Below are 20950 nucleotides of genomic sequence, written 5' to 3' on the forward strand. Positions count from 1 at the left end.
CCCATCCCCTGCCGAACGTGCTTCCATGCTTGGCGATTAAGAATAAGGCCGCCTGTAAACATCCGTGTGCAGGTTTCTGTGCAGAGTTCGTTTTTCTCCTCCGTTTTCGTGGCGTTGGGTTCGTGAGATCACAGCTGCACCACCTACTTGGACGAGCTTTCTTGGCCACGTGGGCTCCTGGCGGTGCTTCTCGGTCAGAGCTGACAGGGGTCCCATGGAGGGTCTGGCCCATGGTCACCTTGCTTCACTGGGACTGCCCCCCAGCCCTGGGAGTTAATTCGGGGGAGAAAGGGCAGAGGGAGGAAGACCCAGGGCCGCCCCAGTCCTGGGCGGTGCCCCCCGCCCTCCAGCCCCCAGCCCCAGCTCACTGGGCCAGAGGGCGCTGTGGCACGTGGCCCAGTCTCGGTGGGGACTGAGTTCTGCCAGGTTTTCCTGCTCTGCTCCGACGCCCCTTGCAAGGTGCGGGGCTTTCTGTGAATTGCTGTTGCTGGGAAGAGAGCGCCGACCCGTGTTTAAATGACTTCAGATACATGATATTAGCTCCCTTTATTTTTAGATCACAGTATTAAAATAAGCGGGGTGCCTGCCTTTTGAGAGAAATGTTTCACTGGTCGTAACTCTGCTCGTGCCTTCGTGGTGGCCTGGCGCTGGCCGGGGGTGAGTCCTAGGACTTGAGGAGCCCCCATCTGTCTGGGGCTTAGATTCTCAAGGGACACAGAGCTGCAGTCCAGCTCAGAGGAGAGATGAACCTGGGCAGCTTGGCGCCTTCACTGCCGAAGCTGCAGCGAAAACGGGAGGGAGGCCTGCATCTGAGGGGTGCAGACCCTTCACCGCGAGGTCCCCGCATCCTCACTGTCCTTCTGCTTCACTAAACCACGAGGAGGCTGGATTTCAGATGCTAAGAAGGCCCCCAAAGCGGAATACCCGTTCCAGTGACACTGAGCGGGAGAGGGGAAATCCTTGCGTGACCTCATGTGAAGCGAAAGCGAAGCGTGCGGCAAGATGCCGAGACTGAGGTTGTGCAGCAATAGGGCCCCTGGGAGACGGAAGCGCTGAGCCCCTTCCCCAGCGCCTGCACGTGCTCGTGTGGAGGGGGGATGCGGGGGGCCGTGCGAGCGGCAAACCAGGGCGGCTCCCGAACACGCATCTGTCCAAGCGATTACGTCCTAGTGCCTCTGACCTCTGTATGTTGGAATCTGGGGGGTAAAGGCTGTCGTGTGGGGCGTACAGGTCCAAACTCAGGCTGAGGAGGACCAGATTCTGGCGGGGAACCATGTGGGTGCCAACCCTCGGCTGGTGAGATTGGGGGCCCCCTTGATGGCAGAAAGGGGTCCATTGGCCTTGCATTAGGAGTCAGGGCTTTCCCCGACCGCAATGATGGGTGTGTCACCCTGGAGGCCCCAGCATGAGCAGCTTCCGTTTTAGATCTTCAGGGAGCTCCTGCTTTGAGCCTGGCTGGGGACCAGGTCCCTGGGGTGGGCGCGGGCTGTGTGCTAACTTGGACTTCAGTTGGCCTCCCCTCCTGGGCAGCCAGAAGGAGGGGAGAGCAGCCCCTGGCGGATGGCTCGGAGTTCCAGGCAGTCGGATCGCCCGACATAACCTCTCCACCCGACAGCCCCAGTGTGGCTCTTAAATGAGCAGTTTTGCACCATCCGAATGACTGTGGCCGAGGTTTACAATGCCTGAGGCCTTCAGCCCCGAGGACCAGCTCTGATGTGGTCTTGGCATCAGTCTGACAGCTCTGCCCTGGGCCCCACCTGTGCCCGGAGGTCGAGTGTTTCTGCCGCACCCCCTGCTCCACCCGGCAAACCTCTGCCCATCTTCGCAAGTCTGGATTGTCCCCCGCTCCGCGAGGCCCCCTCGAGCCCTCCAGCTCTGCCCGTCTGCCCCCTTGGAACCACCAGGGTTCAACTCGGTCCTGGCTTCACTAAGACAGCGCGTGCTTGCCTCGCGTGGGGTTTGGCGAGGATGGGAAGGACGTGAGCCCGGGGCGTGTTCGGGTGAGGATGACTGTTGTCCTGACATCGTTGGTCCTGCCTGGCCTGCCCGCATGGCTGTCTCTGGGGAGGTTGGCAGGGGGTACCAAGAGGAGAGGTCCTTCCCCCTCCCTGGAGAGCAAGGCCCAGGCCCTGGCTCATGCCTCGGCCCCCGGAGGGCCAGGGGACCACAAGGAGCGCAGGGCTCTCTCCTGCTGAGAGCAGCCCGGCCCACTCTCCCTCCTCGGCTGCGTCGCAGCTTCCCGGCATTTCCTAATCGAAGGCCAGTTTCCATGGTGAAGAGGGGGTTCTTCTCCTGTGGGATCCACACGTGTCGTCCAGGGGCAGCGAGGCCCCTCCCAACCTGATCTGAACGTCCCAGCCCTCTGCTCCGAGGCCACCAGGACGGGTGTGGATCCTCGCTCTTTACGCAGAGCTCGGAACGTCATCGATGTAAGATCCCCGTGAAATGTCCACCCAGAGACAGATGCTTCAGGTGGGTGAGCTGCGTCCCGCCTGCAAACGAACTGTTTCTGGAGGAAAATCAAGCTCCGGGGCTGGGGCTCTGCTGGGCTTGCGTGACCAGTGGCCATGGGCTGTGGGGTCGGACCCCGACTCAGATCCCTAGCCTGCTCCGTCATCTGTGTGCCCCTGCACAACTTCCTTAACCTCTCTGAGCCACAAACCTGTAAAACGAGGATGATGTTGCATCTTGCAGGGTTTTAACCAGGACCAGACGCGTGTAAAGCATCAGAGGTTGTTCACAGGCGCTCAGAACGAGGCTGTGGGTAACGACCAGCTGCAGTGAGAGGAGGCGTGGTCACTCCTGACGAGCAGTAATCACAGAAACGTGGTCGTGAAGGGGGGCCAGGAACACGGCCGTCAAGGACTCTGCTGCTCTGTGCAACCTCTGAGGTTATGCGGGCAGTAAAGGAGCAAACCTCACGTCCTCCGAGTCACTTTTAATTAGACTGTTCTCATCAAAACGCCGTTCCTTCACTCTCTTGCCACTTAATTTAGTAAATTGGTGGAGCAAATGTGGCATGCAAATTGCCTCTCCCTCTAGAACATTCTTCACTGCCAAGGCCGCCATGGATTAGAAGCATTTGAAGTGGAAATGAGTTGAGTCAGGGCAGATAGTTGTTGAATCTTGATCATCTGCTTAGAGTATTTTAAAAATTAGATTAAAAATTAGATTATGCTTTGTTTCCACTTAACAAAGGAAGCAAAGTGTGTTGGTGGCGTTTTAACTAAAATAGAAATTTGACAAACACTCTGCAGTGACTGGGTGGATTACAGGAGGTGAGACCAATCAACAGAGGATGAATTTTGCCAACCTAGGAGTCCTGTCTGGATAAACCGTCTTGTGGCATCAGAGACCTGGTAAATATGAATGAACGTGTAGCAGTGTCAGCCTGGTCCCTGCCGTGCAGCTCGAGGGAAAGGCAGATTTCCGGAGAGGAGAAGGGTGAGGGTCTACTTCTGACTTCCCGGACGAACGTGCAAGATGTGGAAGGAGGGGCTCATCCACATCTGACACCAGAGACCAGCAACGAAAAAAACAAAATTCTGACCAAACTTCAGTGGGTTCCCACTGCTTACCCAGCCTGGCGTGGCCAGGACTTGAGGCCTCTGTGACATAGAGCTGGGATCACTTCCTGCAGGTCTGAGCTCAGAAGATTATCCGTCCTAACCATTCAGAACCAAGGCAAATACCACATTTCAAGGAGCAGATGGTTTTTAAAAATCACCTTGACAACTGGAAGGCACAGCAAGGAAAGAGGAGGGAGGGGACAGACGAACACCTGGCGTGGCTTCCAACAGCCTGGGACCCCAAGCAAGTAAGCCCACCGAGCCGGAGGGCAGCCAGCCCTGGGAAGCGCTTCCTGGAGCAGCGTGGCAGGAAAGTTTGGCGGGAGCCCAGGGCACTGGGCTAAGAGGCACTGTGCCCCCGCCTTGTCAGCCTTAAGCAAGCTTGGATTTCTAAAAAAAGGCTGTGAATAATCTCACAGCTGGGGCCTGTGCCCTACAATAGTGTGTGCTGATTTTGAGAGCTACTGCAGAATGGATTTGCTGAATGAGTAAATCTGCAGTGACCTCCAGTCAGATGTGAAAGGACAGTCCAGCGTAGAAATAACCTTTGAAGAGGTGCATCAACTGAGCACAGACGGTGCCTGGGAGGGTGATTTCCGGTTCATTAAGGACTGGACCGTCAGCTGGCTTTCGGTTTTTCAGCAGATAGAATTTAAATGAGGACCCCTCTCCACCTCGGCTGTCAGGCTTCCGGGGTCTGCGTGCTCCCCACGTTAGGATCTGGGCAGACAGCTTTATTGCCATCAATTAAATTCCATGCTCAGACCTTGTAATGTTAAGATGAGGCCAAGAGGTGGCTTTTCCCTGGCTAGATTGGATTTAATGAGCAGGCAGACATCATAAAAAAGCGAAGTGTGGTTTGCGGGCACGGCTGTCAGAGCTACAGAGGGATTTCTTGTACTGTGTTTGTGTCTGTATCGTCCTGCCCCCGAGGCGGTTTCATTGAAACGTTACAGCAGAGATGGGAAGGAACTTGTAGCTGTTTTGCTGCTTCTGCTCTGCCAGCCGTGCTGGGCTTCCAGCACGCGCTCCGGGGAGAGGCCTAGGCTTCCCTGGAGGATGCATTGGAAGGAAAGGCGGGGCCTGTGTTTCTGAAGGGGAAGGAGGGCCAGAGGGCCATCAGGACCCTCCGGCTCATCAGGTCCTGGTCTGCAGGTCGTCAGGTGTTCAGTCAGGGCTGACCCAGGTGCAGGTACCTGTAAGGCAGGTGACACAGGGGAGGATGCCCTGAAGAAGAGGCTGGGAGACTCCAGCTGTGGGCTCAGTGTGTGCTCCACGAATGGGGACGTGGGAGAAAAAAAAGCCACACAGGCACACACATGGGCACACGTAGGACATGTCATCCCAAGGAGAGTTCAGTGAGATGTAAAATAACCAGCAACCCAAGTGCATTCTCTGCTAGGAATCTGTGGCCCCTCACCGCCCCCAGGAGGAATATATGTGGTGGCGGGGGGTAAACTTAAAGCCCCCAACACAGCAGCATCCAGTGTGACCCGACCCGGATGTGGTTCTGCCCCAGGGCCAGTGCCCTGGACGCCCGTGGGGTTTTGCACGCGAGCCTGGCCGGGAGCTACCCAGCAGCGGCCAGAGGGAGTGCGGGGCACGAGGATGCCTGCAGCTGCCCTCCTGCGGCGGCGGGAAAGTCCGGAGGAGAGATGGGCCTAGAGACACCGGCCTAAGCCGCAGACCTGCTTTCCAGATGTCAACAGTTGTTGTCAGGGTAGGTCTCCAAAGCACTCAGAGTGCTACCCTTTCAGTTTTTAAGTTTATATGTTATCTTTTTAAGTGGTTTTTAGTGTAGTCACAGAGTCGTGCAACCAGCACCACCAATCCCACTAACCACTGTACATTTTCGTCATACCAGAAAGAAGCCCCACTCCCAGTAGCAGTCACTCCCTCTCTGCCTGTCCCCCAGCCCCTGGGACCACTCAGCTGCCTTCTGTCTCTATGGATTTGCCCATTCTTAACATTGCATATAAATGGAATCAGGCAGTATGTGGCCTTTTGTGTCTGACTGCTTTCACTTGGCCTCATGTTTTCAGAGTTCCTCTTGCTTTCACATGTGGCAGCACCCCCTTCTTTTTAGGGCCGAGTAACAATGTGTCACATGGAGATGCTCTCCAGTTCATGCTGATGCTCGTGGCTGCTCTCATTTGACGGTTGTGGCGAGTCCCGCTGTGCATATTCCTGTCCAAGTCGTGTGTGGATGAACGTCCTCATTGATCTAGGAGCAGATTGCTGGATTGTGTGGTAACCGTCGAGTCTTTTGAGGAACTGCCGGATGGTTGTTCAAAGTGGCCAAACCATTTTTCATTCCCACCTGCAAAGTACGAGGGTTCCAGTTTCTCCACCTTTGTGCCAGTGGTCACTATGGTCTCTTTATGGTTATAGCCCTCCTTGTGGGTGTGAAGTGGTTTTAGTTTGTCTTTTAGATTTTAAAATAATAATGAAGGGAGACTTCCCTGGTGGTGCAGTGGTTAAGGATCTGCCTGCCAATGCCGGCGACAAGGGTTCCACCCCTGGTCTGGGAAGGTACCACATGCCACGGAGCAACTAAGCCCATGTGCCACAAGTACTGAGCCTGCGCTCTAGAGCCCGCGAGCCACAACTCCTGAAGCCCTGCTCTGCAACAAGAGAAGCCACCGCAATGAGAAGCCCACGCACCGCAACAAAGAGTAGCCCCCCGCTCGCCACAACTGGTGAAAAGCCCGCGCGCAGCAACAAAGACCCAACACAGCCAAAAATAAATAAATAAAGTACATTTATTTTAAGAAATAAATTAAAATAAAGTAATGATGAAGGTTAAAGCCACCACGTACCTTGGAAGGAAAACCACGTTGATGATCTGTGAACCTAGTATGTAAAGTGCCAGTAAGTTCTTTAAAGGTCGTATTTTAAGCAGGCAACGCTGACCCTTTATTCTGAGTGACTTGCTCGAAGTGGTGGAAGCATTCTGGTGGTAAAGGAGATGCTGAGGACAGGATGGGTGTCCAGACGCCCGAAGCTCCTTCTGATTCCACAGCATGGTTCTTCCCCACCGTGCAGCGAGTTTGAACTGCACGTGGTTCTGTGAGCACGTGTGTTGACACGTCTTCTCCTGGAAGCAGCAGGAGAGGTGTGGCCTCCCCAGATCCTCTCTGCTCCCATTTCTTTTTTTTTTTTTTTTTTTTTTGGTGCACCGTTCCTGGAAGTACTGCAATACCAGGTCGATGCGTGGAGTGGACGGAGCAAGCTCCTATTCCAACTCCCTGCTCCAAAAATCCATTTAATATATTGTCCTCGGATAGAGGACGTATCAGATATTAAACTGATAAGAACAGATACTACACTTGATCTTAGCCAAAAGGCCGAGAAGCGATCTGCTCCCATTTCTAAGTAATGTAATGGTTAATACAGGAAGGTGCAATCACTGAACCTGGCAAGGAAAGTCTGTCCTGGGACAGGCCTTGGCTTGCATTCACAGACGTTTTAAACTGTGTGTGTGGTTTGGTTTTGTTTTTCCTGGAGGCTGACAGAGGGTGTGATGACTCTGACTAGGCCCTGGAGGTCAGTGCAGGCGCCGCTGGCCACACTTCCTCGCTGTGCTCAGAAGCAGCGCTTGGTCTAGTTTTCCGTGCAGATCAGTGCCTCACTCCATCCCCACAGCTGGCACCGCCGAAGTCAGGGTGGGTTGGTCTGCACAGAGCAAGCCAAGAAATCATAGCATCTCCGGTTTGAGGTGGATCTCAGGGACCCCCTACCCTGTTCACTTCCTGGGGTTCCCCTCCCCCACCCCCAGCGGCTCAGCCTCCTTTACAGCAGTCCCCAGAGCGCCGTTTCCTGTCTGCCTGGGTCCCAGACACCTGTGGAACTCGCCACCTCCAGGCAGCTCATTCCCTCCTCAGCTCTGTCGGCTGGAAGGTTCTCTTCTATACGGACTCCCAGTCTGCTGCCCGGGAACACCCGCCTGTGGCACACGTGTGTCCCAGTGTCCACATGGTGGCACTTCAATGAAAACAATTAAAAACAGCCATTACCCCACCCCCGACCTAGTGTCCAGGCCAGGTGCCGCCCTGCTCCTCCCACAGCCCCAGGCCTGCAGCCGTGTGTCGTGTGTCGGGCCCGCGGTCCCCACGGCCCCCCGCCCCCCCCCCGATGCCACCGTGAACCTCCTGGGCCTTCATTCCAAACCACTCCTGGCAGAAAGCTCCGAGGGTTGAAACGTGTGTGGTGCTTAGGTTAGCAATGCAAGTCTGCGTCTTCTAGCAGCAATTTTGTCATGAGACACATGGTACACGAGAGCCTGTTCACGTGCGCGCACTTTACAGACCGACAGCGGGACAGGCTAGGGCGTGTCTGCGCAGCCGGGGCCGCAGGACCGGAGGCCCTGCTGTCCTTCCTTCGTTTCCTTCGGGTGCAGCCACTCAGGGACTCGGACGCGTGTCTCTACAGGGTCTGGGTGGTCGACTGGACGTTCTGTGCTCAGAATCGCTGCGGGTTTCTCTGTGACCTACTCCTGCCCAGCAAGGACTCACCGTGTCCTCACGTCAGGCGTCCAGCGTTGCCACTGGAGAGCGTCCGTGATCGACGTGTCACGCGTCGTCCTCCTTACAGCCCTTGGGCATTCGATGTCCCCGAGGCAGTGTGTTCTTGCTTGTGAGCCCCTGGGCCGAGCTCTTGGGCCTGCCTGCGGGGCTGTGGGCACCACTTTCTCTCCCACCGGCCATGGAGACAGACGCTTGTTTTTACACCCTTGCCAACACTTGCTATTGTCAGACTTTTCAGTGTTTGCCAACTTAGTGGGTTGAAATGGCATCTTGTGTGCCTTAATTTGCAAACGTCTGATAACCAGTGACCAGTGCTGCTGAGAACCCTTCATGCACTTACGCACCACTTGTGTTTGTCTTTTATTCAATGCCTGTTGGAATTACCCGTCTTTTCTTTGAAGACAGGTAGACCGTATTCATCTAGTGTTTACTGCCACTGTTCTCAGTAGTTTTGGACACACTAACTGTTCTAATCCTTCCCAGTGAAGTAGTTTCTATTATGGTGGTGCCTGCCTCATAGGAGAGGAAGCTGAGGGGCAGGTGGAACACCTCATCCGACCCCAGCAGGTGCGAGCAGGGCAGGGACAGCTCCTGGCACTCTAACCACTGACTCATTTATATGTTCTGGGGGCTAATACTTGCTTCCGAAATGTGTTGTAAATATCTTCTCCCACCTTGTGCATTGTCTTTTTCCTTTCTTTTTAGGGTCCTGTGATGAAGAGAAATTTTCTTAGTTTTAGTTTTTTTGAACACATTTTATGGTCAGTGTTTTGTGTCTTACTTAAAAAGTCTTTTCCTACCTTAGGTCCTTAGATTAGTTACTAAAACTTTCATAGTTTTGCTTTCCACATTTAAGACTATAATTCGGCTGGAAATAATTTCGTATATGATATGAGGTAGAGGACCATTTTTCTCCCATGTGGATAATCCGATTTTGCCAGCACGCTTTATTAAACGCCTGGCCTTTCCCTGCTGTCTGAGTGCGCACACTCGTGGTCACCTCTCTCTGTGTGGTGCTGTTTCTGGACTGGCTCAGTCCCCTCTGTCTATTCCTGATTCCATTATGTTTTAATAATTACTATAACTTCCTTAAAGCCTTGATGTCTAGCAGGACAAGGAACTTTGCTGTTCCACATGAATTTTGAATCAGTTTGTCAAAATCCTGCTGAGATTTCCATCGGAAGTGCATTTGAACCATGCACCAGTTTGAGAGAAGATCACAGCTTTTCTGTAATCTGAATCTTCTGAATCTTCCTACTCAAAAACATAGTATCCCTTTCCGTTTATTTAGGTGATCTCTAACATCTTTCAATAAACTTTCGTAATACTCTCCATAAAGGGGATGCACATTTTTTGTTAAATTTATCCTAGTACCATTTATAACAGCAACAAAAATACGAAGTATTTTTAAAACTTACGTGCTCTGCTTGTTGACCGTGTATAGAAAAACGAGTGACTTTTGCATATTAGTGGTTGTATCCAATAACCTTTCCAAACTCTTACTAACTCCAGTAATTTCTGGCTGGTATTTTTGGGTTTTTACATAGACAGTCATGTCATCTACAAATGAGCGTAGTTTTGTTTCTTCCTTTCCGTCACTTCTCGTCTGTCTTGACAGCATCTCTGGTGCAGTGCTGGATAGGAGGGATAGAAAAGCATCCTGGGCTGGTTCCTAGGCTTAAAGATAATGTGCTCAAGATCCCCTGTGAAGGACTATAGTAGTTGTTGGAGCTTTGGTGATGTCCTTTGTCAGGTTAAGGAAATTCTCTTCTGTCTCAGCTTACTAAGAGGTTACTTTAAAATCATAAGTCAGATTTGAATTTTATCAAATGATTTTTCTTTAACTTTTGAGATGACATTGTTTTTCCCTTTCAATCTTCAATGTGAGAAATGCGTAATCGTCCTACATTAAACCAACCTTATATTCCTGGAGTCCCCAAGTTAGACACAACGTCCTGTTTACAGACCTCGGTGGAGTCAGTTGGCGAGCCCTGAGTTGAGGTGCTTGGCCCTCAGGGCAGCCAGCACGCTTCTCATCTTTGCTTCCACGAGGGGGCGCTCTTGGTGGACTCCCCTCCGAGCATCACAGCCTACCCGCTGCCAACCTCAGGACGGTTCAGCAGAAACCTCGTGGTGAAAACCACCATGGTGCTTGCCTCTCAGGGCCCCTCTGTTGGCCACTGGCTTTAACCCTCCGTTTCCTGAAATCTGAGCAAGGTGTTTCTTCTTCTGTAATTATGGATACTTTCAAATACAGTGGCGATCTCGGACAGTCTGGTACAGCGGCCCCTGCGTGCCCAGTGTTATCAACATTTGCCAATCTTGTTTCATATCTCCCTCCACATTTTTTTTGGAGGGGGGAATCTTTTAAAGCAAATTACCAAATTCTGTTATTTTACCCCTAAACAGTTCAGTGTGTATCTGTGACAGATGAAGTCTTTAAAAAAAAGTAACCACAGTTCCATTACCACATCTTTCAAAATGAATAATAACTCCCTGAAACCAGTCCATATGCAATTTCCCTGATAGTGTCTGAAATGTCTTTTCATGATGGTTTTGTCTGAAATAAGGCCCACACGTGGCACAGGTTATGTCTCTCCCATTTCTTGTCACCTCTAAAGGTCCCCACTGCCTCTTCACGCCATTGATTTGTGGAAGAGACCTGGTCATCTGCCCTGGAGAGTCCCCCATTCTTTTTTTTTTTTTTGCGGTACGCAGGCCTCTCACTGTTGTGGCCTCTCCCGTTGCAGAGCACAGGCTCTGGACGCACAGGCTCAGCGGCCATGGCCCACGGGCCCAGCCGCTCCGCGGCATGTGGGATCTTCCCGGACCGGGGCACGAACCCGTGTCCCCTGCATCGGCAGGCGGACTCTCAGCCGCTGCGCCACCAGGGAAGCCCCTAGAGAGTCCCCCATTCTTGACTTTGCTGGTTGCATCCTGTGTTGTTGTTTGTCGTGTTCTATCACCCCCTGAATTTCTTGTAAACTGTTTGATTAGAACAGTTTGTTTACCTACCTGTTTGTGTTAGTTTTTTCCAAGAACGCTTTGAGGTGGTGCTGTGAGCCTCCAGTCTCAGCGATGCATTTCAAAGACAGTGCGTTCTTTCATCTACACTGTAGTTGTTTCAGTGAGGGGGGTTGTCCAGGGTGCCGCTGCCACGGTACTAACAGAAAGGAAGTCCAGAAATGGGGTTTGGGAATGGGACGCTTTTCCACATGAGGCTCCCAGCTGCCCACCGTCATGCGGCCTGGCAGCATGGCTCTCCTCGCCCCCAAATCTCTGTGCATGTGAACCGGAGAGACTAACGTAACTTTGGGGGCAGGAATGTGACGGCACCTCACATGGGCACAAAACGTCCTGGGAAGACACCTCTGTGTGCCAGGCTCCTCTCCTTCCCAAGGCTGTTCCTCTCCCTCCCGGTTCTCTGCTCTCAGTGGCGTCTCTGTGTATCTGTTTGCTACTTCACCCCCACCCAGTGCTCTCCAGAGTCCCCAGTTTCTAGGCCGAGTCACTGGCAGACCCCCACCGAGCTTAGTGGATCCATCTGGAGATTTCTGAGGAAAGAGTGACTCCCCATGAGGCCCAAACAGTGGGGTTGATCAGCAGGCGGGCTCTTCACTAAGACTTTTCCAGTGGGTGAAGATCACTGGGAGCTTTGCCTTGAGAGAAGAAACCAGTGACCCCAGAGGTCAAGACTAGAACCAGTGCCTGCTCCCGCCCCCGCCGCTCTGCCTTCCCCGGGCTCCTCCCGAGACGGTGGCTGCTCCCCGTGCGTCTGGGGCACAGCTGCCACCAGCTGCAGCTTCAGGGAAGCTTAGGCAGAGGGGCTCAGAGCTTCCCGGGCTGCATGAGGGCAGCGCTCAGCCTCATTTACAGCCAAGACGGGAGAAAGCAGAGGAAGGGAAAACACACCGCAGGAGCCTCCACCTCAGCGCCCGCCCCCCCGTCCCCCCCCCCCCGGGCTCTCCCATCTTCGGCGGTTTTGTGGTGTCTGGAGCTCAGCAAACAGAAGAAGAGGGGTATGTGAAAGTGAATGGCATCCAGGAGTCTCTCTGGGGAGCCTTCAGCTTTGGGTCCAATGGGTTCTCGGATTACCAGTCACTGAACCAGGCCTTGAGAAGGGGATGCCTTAAGGTTCTTGGCCCTTAAGAAGTGTTTAATTTCGTCCGGAGGAAGCAATGGTTAAAAGATTTTCAGGGCTTCCCTGGTGGCGCAGTGGTTGAGAGTCCGCCTGCCAATGCAGGGGACGCGGGTTCGTGCCCCAGTCCGGGAAGATCCCACATGCCGCGGAGCGGCTGGGCCCGTGAGCCATGGCCGCTGGGCCTGCGCGTCCGGAGCCTGTGCTCCGCGGCGGGAGAGGCCACAGCATTGAGAGGCCCGCGTAACGCGAAAAAAAAAAAAAAAAAAAAAGATTTTCAAAGCAAGTACGTGATGAGCTGCATGTGGCCTGTACCAACTGGCTGTCTCCTCCTGCTCCGGGCTGTGGAGTTTCCCTGATGGAAAGTGCCAGAAGCGTCCTCTGCCCAGCTTCTGTCACGCTGGAATGTGTGCGGTCAGCCTGCCCAGCTCGGTGTGGGTTTGATTTCAAATGTTACTGTAAAACTAAAGAGAAACGGCAGACTCCTCCTTGTGCCATGTCTCTCTCTGTCTCTTTCCTTACTTTTGTCGTTCATTTTCTCATCTTGGCGTATCTCAAAAAAGTATCAAGACTTTCATCCTGTAGATTTTTCAAGTCCTGTAAGCTCTGTGTGTCTTATCATATAAGTAAATGTTCCGTCTTCATCACAGACTTTGTGAGAGGGTGCCTGTGTCCGCCTTGCCACTGTTACACGCTCGGTTCCTCATGCGGTACCTGTACAGAGGAGTAGCCAGGAAGTGGGTGGGTGATGGATGGAACAAGGTGGATACGTCAGATCTGCACACAGACGCACAACAGATGCCACCGCCCCAGCCCCATCAAGATTGTGTGTGTGTGTGTGTGTGTGTGTGTGTGTGTGTGTATGTGTATGTATGTGTGTGTGGACAGACTCTGTGTTGGGGCTGGGAACCCTCTGGAAGGATCTTTGAGTCCCTCATCGCTGGTCACTAGCACCTTGGGCAGTATTTATCATGGGAGCCCCGATAAACGCGCTGAGTACAGGTGGTGCCGAGGGTCAGCTCGTGGCCCAAGCCCATGCGAAAAGCCAGGGATTTGGAATCTTCAGTGTCTGTGGTTGACTTTGGACCAGAATCTACAAAGGACTCCTCAGCTTTTCTCTTGAGCACAGGAAGGTGCTCTTTCCAAGATGACAGAAGATACGCCTGGAGCTCCGCTGCCCTAAGCATCGGGAATCATGACGCTGAGATCTCTCCGTACTGAGCATGCACCCTCCTCCTGCCCCCCGGGGGGCTGGGCCGAGCAAGGGCCAGGAATTGGCCATCACGGGAGCCCGAATTTGTCATCAGTCACAGCCACCCAGCCGCTCCTGCCTCTTCCTCCCCTTTTTCTCTGCCCTTTTGCTTCATAAAGAAACAGACTTGAGGGACTTCCCTGGTGGTCCAGTGGGTAAGACTCCACGCTCCCAACGCAGGCGGCCCGGGTTCGATCCCTGGTCAGGGACCTAAAGCCTGTATACCACAGCTAAGAAGTCCACATGCTGCAACTAAAGATCCTGCATGTTGTAACTAAGACCCAGCGCAGCCAAAATAAATAAATAAATATTTTTAAAAAAATTCCATGGTTTTTTTCAAAAAAAACGAAGAAAGGAAATCGACTTGAGTGTGAAAAGAGGACTTCTCAAAGGCGGGCCTCACCAGGCCTGCTGCCCGTCCTCCCCGCCTGGAGTGTGTCCCCAGAAGCTGCAGGCTTCACACCCCTCCAAGGTCTCCCCCGGCCCCTCCAAGGTCTCTCCCTCCGACTTAAACTGTGAAGCCCGTGCTCGCTGACTTTCCGATCCTCTTGCTGGCGTGCTTGGTCCACAGGGCTCGCTGTCTTCAATGTGCCGCAGGTACTAAAGGCTTATTTTGTATATCTCTCTCCCCTTCTGAAATGTGTGTTCCCACGGGGCAGAGACGTTTTCTATTTTGTTTCTGACGTGTAAGCAGTTCCTAGAACTGCGTCTGGTACATGTTAGGCGGCCAGTGTACTCTCGGCAGGTGAATGAATATGAACAACAGTTCTTAAGAGTCTTTTGTTAAGACTCTGGGAGGGACTGCGGCTCCCCGGCCCTCCCTGCGGCCTCGTGGCGATCTGGGTCCGGGCAGGACTGGGCTGAGCCGTCCACACCGAGCTGCAGGTGCCTGTGGGGCGGCAGCGGGTCCAGGACGCTGACTTTGCTTCCAGCTGCGCTGAGAAGATGGTGTGATGTCTGCCGACCCTCCGAGCGCTCCGGTCTGGCCTGTGTTTTGGCCGAGGCGGACTGTAAATAGCAGCAGCAGAGGCTCTTTACCAAGAGGGCTGCAGCCTGGAGCCCCCCCTCGGCCTGCCTGTGCCCTGCCGCTCTGGCCCCCGTGGCCTCTCTGGGCTCGGGGTGGGGACAGCCAGTTACCTGCCGTGTCCCCCGTGCTGCGCTGTCCCTGTCTCACAGGAGCGCACGCCCTATAGCGCCGAGTCTGGTCTCGCGGCAGGTGTCATGAAGGCCGAACCCGCTTCCCTGCGCCTGCAGCTCAGCTCGGATGAAGGGCAGCTCCTCTAGCAGGAGCAGCACAAAGCCCCTGGACGGCGCCGCTGAGCCCTGCCCGCCCCCAAGACTATGTGGGAGCGAGGCAGAGCCGGCCCACCAGCAGCCCGCCCCCGTGCACGGGGCCCCAGGCTCCCTCGGCTCAGCCCCTGCTGGACGGAGGCGGGTGCCTCCAGTGGTGCTGGGCTGCCTTTCTCAGCTCTCCCTGCAGTGCTAAGCGGGCTGGGCCGCCCATGGTGCGCAGGACCTGCTTTAATCTGCCGGGCAGGAGGCGGGAGCGTCTGCCTCTCTGCTCAGCGGTCTCACGGCCTCCCAGGGTCAGCAGGCGGTGGCCCAGTGCCTGTGTGGGCGGCAAGGAAAGCCACGCTCTTGAATTTTACATGGTATGTTAATGGTGTCCTCACCAGCGTTTGGAAGCGTTTCCTGCCATGCATAATAAATGATCGGAAACCGCTGGGTTCCTTTGAGCTATTCTCGTGGGGGAAGGAAGGGTGAAGCCAGGCCTTGGCATGGCAGCCAGCAGAAGGCAAGTGCAGCGTGGCCCCCCTGCCCCATCAGCGTGGGAGTGCTGCACGGCAGGGGGCCCTGGGCCGCGAGTGTAGCGGAACCTGGCTGGCTGGAGCGGCCACCTCCCCTGCGTCTGCTTCCTGGCAGGTGCGCCACAGGAATGGGCACTGGCGCCCAGGGTCTACCCCCTTTCACTCTAAAGTCACACGGGAGCGTGAAGGCGAGAAGGGACTTCCCGTGGGCACGACAGCACGTAGCTGGCTGGCTCTCTAGCACTCAGAATATGTTTGGAGCAAAGCTGCACCAGGAAGTTTCCCCCTTTCCGTCTTGTAACTGATGCTGCCACATACCACCAAAAGATGATATGTCGGGGAGTTCCCTGATGGTCCAGTGGTTAAGACACCACGCTTCCACTGCAGGGGGCACAGGGTCCGATCCCCGGTTAGAGAACTAAGATCCCACATGCCATGCGGCGTGGCCAAAAAAAAAAAAGAAAAAAAAATTGTCCTCATCAGATTTATCGGCTAAGGTCTTTGTTTCCACAGAGCTCGCCTGTGTATACGTTTTGTGTTCATGTGATACGGACAAGTTTGGAGGACACGTCCCATCTCGCTTTCTGACACCAACATGTAACCACGCATCGGACTTGCTGCTTCCAGGCACTCGTGTGAGCGACAGAGGGATGTCCCCTCGTTTAGGCTCACAGGATCCCTGGGAGAGAGGCACTTTAAGATGCCCATTTTGCACATGAGGAGACGAATGTGGCAGAGCCAGGCCCTTAAATATGTTGATGCACAGCCACCCCCAGACTCCTCCAGGGCCTGGGATCTGCTCTAACGCGGGTCTCCCTTCTGGCCCTCAGAGCTGGATTCCTAAGGAAACTTACTTTGTTTTAAACCTGGATATTTACAAACACCTTATTTTCCCCTTACCTTCCTGTATTACTCTTTTTTTTTTTTTGGTAGCATTGAAACAATGATGTTTTAAAAAGTATTTAAAGATAATGTGGTGTTTAGTGTGGGCTGAAATAAGGGCCTAAAAGGAACCTTCTGGAAAAAAGGACAGATGCTGATGGGAAGCCTTTGCTTTCCTTCCTGACACCCAGGCCTTCTTCCAAGGTGGTTGGAGATCCTAGTGCAAGATCCCCTCTTACCCCATAAAGCAGGTTCTGGTGAGTGGACTTCCCGCAGGAGGCCGGGTGGAATGTGTCGGACATATGACTGGCTGAGCATTCCGGGATCGAGGCCAGAGCAGTCCTGGGGCTGGGGGGAGCCCCTCATCCCCCGCGGGGAGCACCTGGGCATGCACACCACCAAAGAGACCCCTCCAGGGACTCCGTCACACTCTCCTTTGGTAACCACTGTCCAGAATGTGACTAGGAGCTTCTCCCAGTCAGCCTGCAGTATGGGCGTGTCTTCCCAGAAAGTGGAAAAATGAGCAGTTCTTCTCTAAACTGGATAAATGCAAACACAGGTGTGGACCCTCCCAGCCTAATGGTCAACGATCCACCTTTCCTTTTCCTTCCATGCTAAACAGAGAAGGATCAGGGCTCTGTTGGGGGTCCCCCTCTCTCCGATGTGGGTGGTGGTGAAGAGCTAAGCGTCGGCCCCCTCTTACCCAGCCCCATGACATCCTGGAGCTGACTTGCCTCTTAACTTTCCTCACTTAAAAAGTGGTAGTTATGACTCCTACTCCAAAGGGTTCCTGTGAGCAGTAATCAGGTTACCTGGCATGCGTGGCTCGGGGTAGCAGCTAGATAAGCGGTCGCATTGTTCTCAGGGGCAGCGTGAGTGGCGGGTGTGCGCTGGGCTTGGGAGGCAGACCGCCTAGTGCCCTCACCACCTCTGGGACCCGGGCGAGTTACTGAAAGGCACCGTGCCTCAGCTTCCTGCCTGCAGAGTATCAGTAACAAAGGCCAGCCTCATAGGGCTGCTGTGAGGATCCGGTGGGTTGTAAGGAGTGCAGCCCAGGTGCTCAGGAGAAAGCGGCCGGTCCTGACAAAGGGGTGACAGTGACTGTGAGTCAGGATAAAGGGGGTCCTTTGGAAGCAAAGCAGGGGAGAGAGGGTGTCACACAAGGGTTAGACTTTTCTGATCTGACTTCCATCCGATGCGATATAGAGCGGGCCGTGTGCGAGTGCCAGGCGGGACGTCCTCACTGCACTCATCTGACCTGTATTTCTGGTGGAGAGGTGGGCTCCTTATTGGCCATCTTCTATACTTAGAAGCGTCTGCCTTTTCTAGGACCATGTCCAGGCTCCTGGAACACTTGTTTGCCTTAGCATCCTCCACGAATCTTCTCCCTAGAGGCTTCTCCATTAAGAGACAAAAAGCTCCCTACATACCACCAGTTTTAGCCTCTTGGTGTTCCTGGGAAATGCGGGAGGATGGATTTGATGACCTCTGGTGGGTGAGCCAGGGCTGAGCGGAGAGCCTGCTGCCCTGGGATGAGGGGAGGCTCAGGCTCTGAAGCTGGCCGCTGCTCCCCTTGACCTCCTACCTCACCTTTCCATACTTGTCAGAAGAACTGTGATTTTCGTTGTGAACCGGGCGTTACAGAGCACTCCTCCCACAGCGGGTGCGTGGGAAGCAAAGCCCAGCACCGGCCCAGGGTCTGCCGCCAGGACCTGTGGGGCACGTGAGGCCTCCGGGGTGGGGATGGGCGGACAGTGGGGTGGGGCAGCCCCCAGGGACCTGCGACGAAGGTGCATGGGGAGCAGGGGCTCCTGGGCGGGGAACCTGGCTGTCGGCCCTCTCGCTCCTGCGCGGAAACCCAACACAGACACAGGGCCGGCTTGGAGGTCATCCTGGGTCGGGTCATCCTACGTGGGGGGCGGGGTTCGCGAGGCTGGAGCGAACCCAGCCCGCCCCGCCCGTCTCCGCCTCGCCTCCCGCGTGGGCGGCCTGCCTTGCGCCGCTCCTGGATATGCGTGTCCCCTCCGCCCTCCGGCTGGCGCCCACGCGGGACCAGGTGCCTCTTCGTGGAGCCGATGCGCCATCCCCTTGGTCGGGGGCGGGAGCACAAGTGGGCACTCGCCGTCAGGCAGCTCAGGGACATCTCCGTGCTCCTCCGTGTGGAGGCTCTGAGGGGCCGTTGTGGGGAGGAGCTGAGCCCGGACTGCCCAGGCCGCCAGGATCTGAGGCCGCCCCTCCCCCCCGCCCCAGAGACTGCGACACGAGGGTGCCTGAGAGGCTCCTCCCGCTGCGTGTCCATCAGCGCACACACTGACTGGAAACGCGGAGGTTGCGGTGGACACAGGCCGGAAAGCGGCCACCGCCACCAAGACAGACCAGAAACGGGGAGCTTGCCGTCGACACAGAGCGTTGTGAAGCTGTGTCGGCCGGAATGCGGCAGGCGTTCTCTGGTCCTGTGGGAACTTTGAAAAGCCGGTGCCCAGGGACACAGCAGTGTTCTTGGGAGCTGCTGGCACTTTTGACGCCGGTGGGCCTCAGTGGACTTGGGATTGGGCCGGGCCCTAAGGGAGCGCACCGAGTAGTGGAGGCCCTTTCCGTGTCACGGAATGAAGGCGACGGTGTCCCTGCCAGCAGTGTCCCTGGGGACCCTCATCAGCGTGAGCCCGAGCCCGGCCACGTGCGGACTGTCCAGTGTGAGTGCGCCCGCTGTCTGGCACAGTTATCTTCACTCCCAGCATTTCCACGAATGTGGGCCGTAAACAGCTTCCAGAATACCAGGAACATGGGTGAATCCGCTGCCAAGGGAGTGGAGCAGAAACTTGAGAAGACAGCCTTTGCCCGAGTTGGGAACAGGAAAAAAAAAAAAGGTGAAGAAGAAAAAGAAAGATACGTCTGTTCTTTAGGCCTCCTGAATCTCACTGAAACATGAAACTCAGCTGAAGGCAGCTTCTCCCCTCGTGGTCACATCACAGGGCAGCCCTTGGTGGGTCCTCAGCCCACCTGCGTGGGGACACATTGTGCGCTTGTCTCAGTCGCATGTTTCCGTGACCTTCTGGGTGGGGGATGCTTTACTCCCTGCAGCACAGAGCCTGGTGCGGGACCTGGTGCAGCGTGCTGTTCCATAAATTCTTGGAGAAGCGAGCGTCCAAACACGAGGAAGGAAGAAATCATCAGAATGAAAGGGTCGAAGAAAGAGCTAGGATCCAAGGGTAGCTTTTAATAAGAAAAAGGGAAGAAGGAACTTGAAATGTAACCAACAAGAAAAGTGAAGCCCAGGGACCTCCCAGCTGGAATGTGAGATAGTGACAGCTTCATTACAGGTGAAATTTGTAAACTGGGAGACAAACAGGGATGTTCTGGTTAAATACATTATTAACACGTGCCTTTTCAGGTAATTGTAAATCTGAGAGTGTCCGTGTTAGAAGGAAAGTATGCGTGTGACAACCTCCACGGCGATGTCAGAGTGAACGGTTTGGTTTGATGAGCATAGAAATCATAAATTGCACCTCACATCCCCCGGATTAGTCAGGATACAGGCCAAGCTGCTGATGAGAAGATCCCAAAACATGGCGGCTCAATCAGGATAAAGTTTCCTTTTTGCACGTGACATCCAGGCTGTGCTTCACAGCGTCATCTGAGGACCCGGGGCCTTCCCTCCTTTGCTCGGAGTGTAATCTTGGTGGAAAAGGCTGCCCCCGCCCGCCCCCACCATGCTGTTCAAGCCACAGGAGCGGAGGGACAGGAATTGGCATTTCCTTCTAAATGGCGTTACAGGTGACTTCCCTGGTGGTCCAGTGGTGGGGACTTCGCCTTCCAATGAGAGGGGTTCGGGTTCGATCCCTGGTCGGGGAGCTAAGCTCCCACATGCCTCACGCCAGAAAACCAAAACATAAAAAAAGGAGAAGCAACGTTGTAACAAATTCGATAAAGACAAAAAAAAAATGTCTTTACCAAACACAACGTGGGCTAGAATTGGCACAAGTCCCTGTCGCTTGTCTCCACTGACTGGAATTTTGACGTGTGGCCAAGCCTCTTTGCGAGCAAGGCTGGGGGGTGGGGTTCTTAGCTGGTGAGCTTGGCCCCGGTTGAAACTTGGAATGTTCTCCCCGACAGGAGGATCAGGTGGACTCGGGGGACAACTGGCTGTCTCTGCTGCCTCCTCAGATCCCGCGACGCTTGGTTGGTTGGCGCTGGGCGCTCTCTCCCTGGGGCCCGCTCACGCTGCAGGGACCTCACGGGGCTGTGTCTCCCCAGGAGGCCAGGCCCTGGGTCTCCATCTCCAAGCCTTCGCTCAGCCTGGCTCCTCTTTGAATGATCACTGGGATTTCCGGTCACCAGGGCCCGGCTGGTGTTAACAACAGGATTTAGAGCTGCATGGATCCTGGACCTCCCATCCTGGGAAAAGTCCTTCTAGCCCGAGGCCCTCAGCCAGGCCCTAGTCTGGGGATTGGCTTGGCAGCCCACAGGGTTATCCCTTCGGTAGGTGTTTTGAGCGTGTGCTCTATACCGGGCCAGGGTCAGGGATGCAACAGCAAATGAAAGCAGGTGGTGTCTGTCCTGGGGGCAGATAGTCCCGGGGCCCCCACTGGTAACACGTGTCGCCCGGGGAGCAGCGTAGGAGGAGAACCGGTGCGTCCTTCCGGTCTAAAGGCTGAGTGAGTTCCTTGTCCACACTCTTCACCCCAACTTGCTGGGGGGTTGGGCAGTGAGACCTGGTCCGGGGCAGCGCCCTCGGGAGCCTCGTGGGCAGCCTGGTGCAAGCAGGGCATCTGTAA

General features: G+C 54.8%; 1 protein-coding gene and 1 non-coding gene across 2 annotated transcripts in view; one reads left to right on the forward strand and one right to left on the reverse strand.

Moving 5' to 3' along the window:
• The window catches only part of SH3RF3 (SH3 domain containing ring finger 3), a 213866-nt gene that overhangs the window by 82275 nt on the left and 110641 nt on the right, over positions 1–20950 (forward strand). The gene's annotated exons all lie outside the window — the stretch shown is intronic.
• LOC116764851 lies at positions 6738–6928 on the reverse strand. Its single transcript, XR_004353059.1, has one exon. It is a non-coding gene; the product is annotated as a U2 spliceosomal RNA (small nuclear RNA).

Source organism: Phocoena sinus, chromosome 13, assembly GCF_008692025.1.
Source record: "Phocoena sinus isolate mPhoSin1 chromosome 13, mPhoSin1.pri, whole genome shotgun sequence".
Classification (NCBI taxonomy): domain Eukaryota; kingdom Metazoa; phylum Chordata; class Mammalia; order Artiodactyla; family Phocoenidae; genus Phocoena; species Phocoena sinus.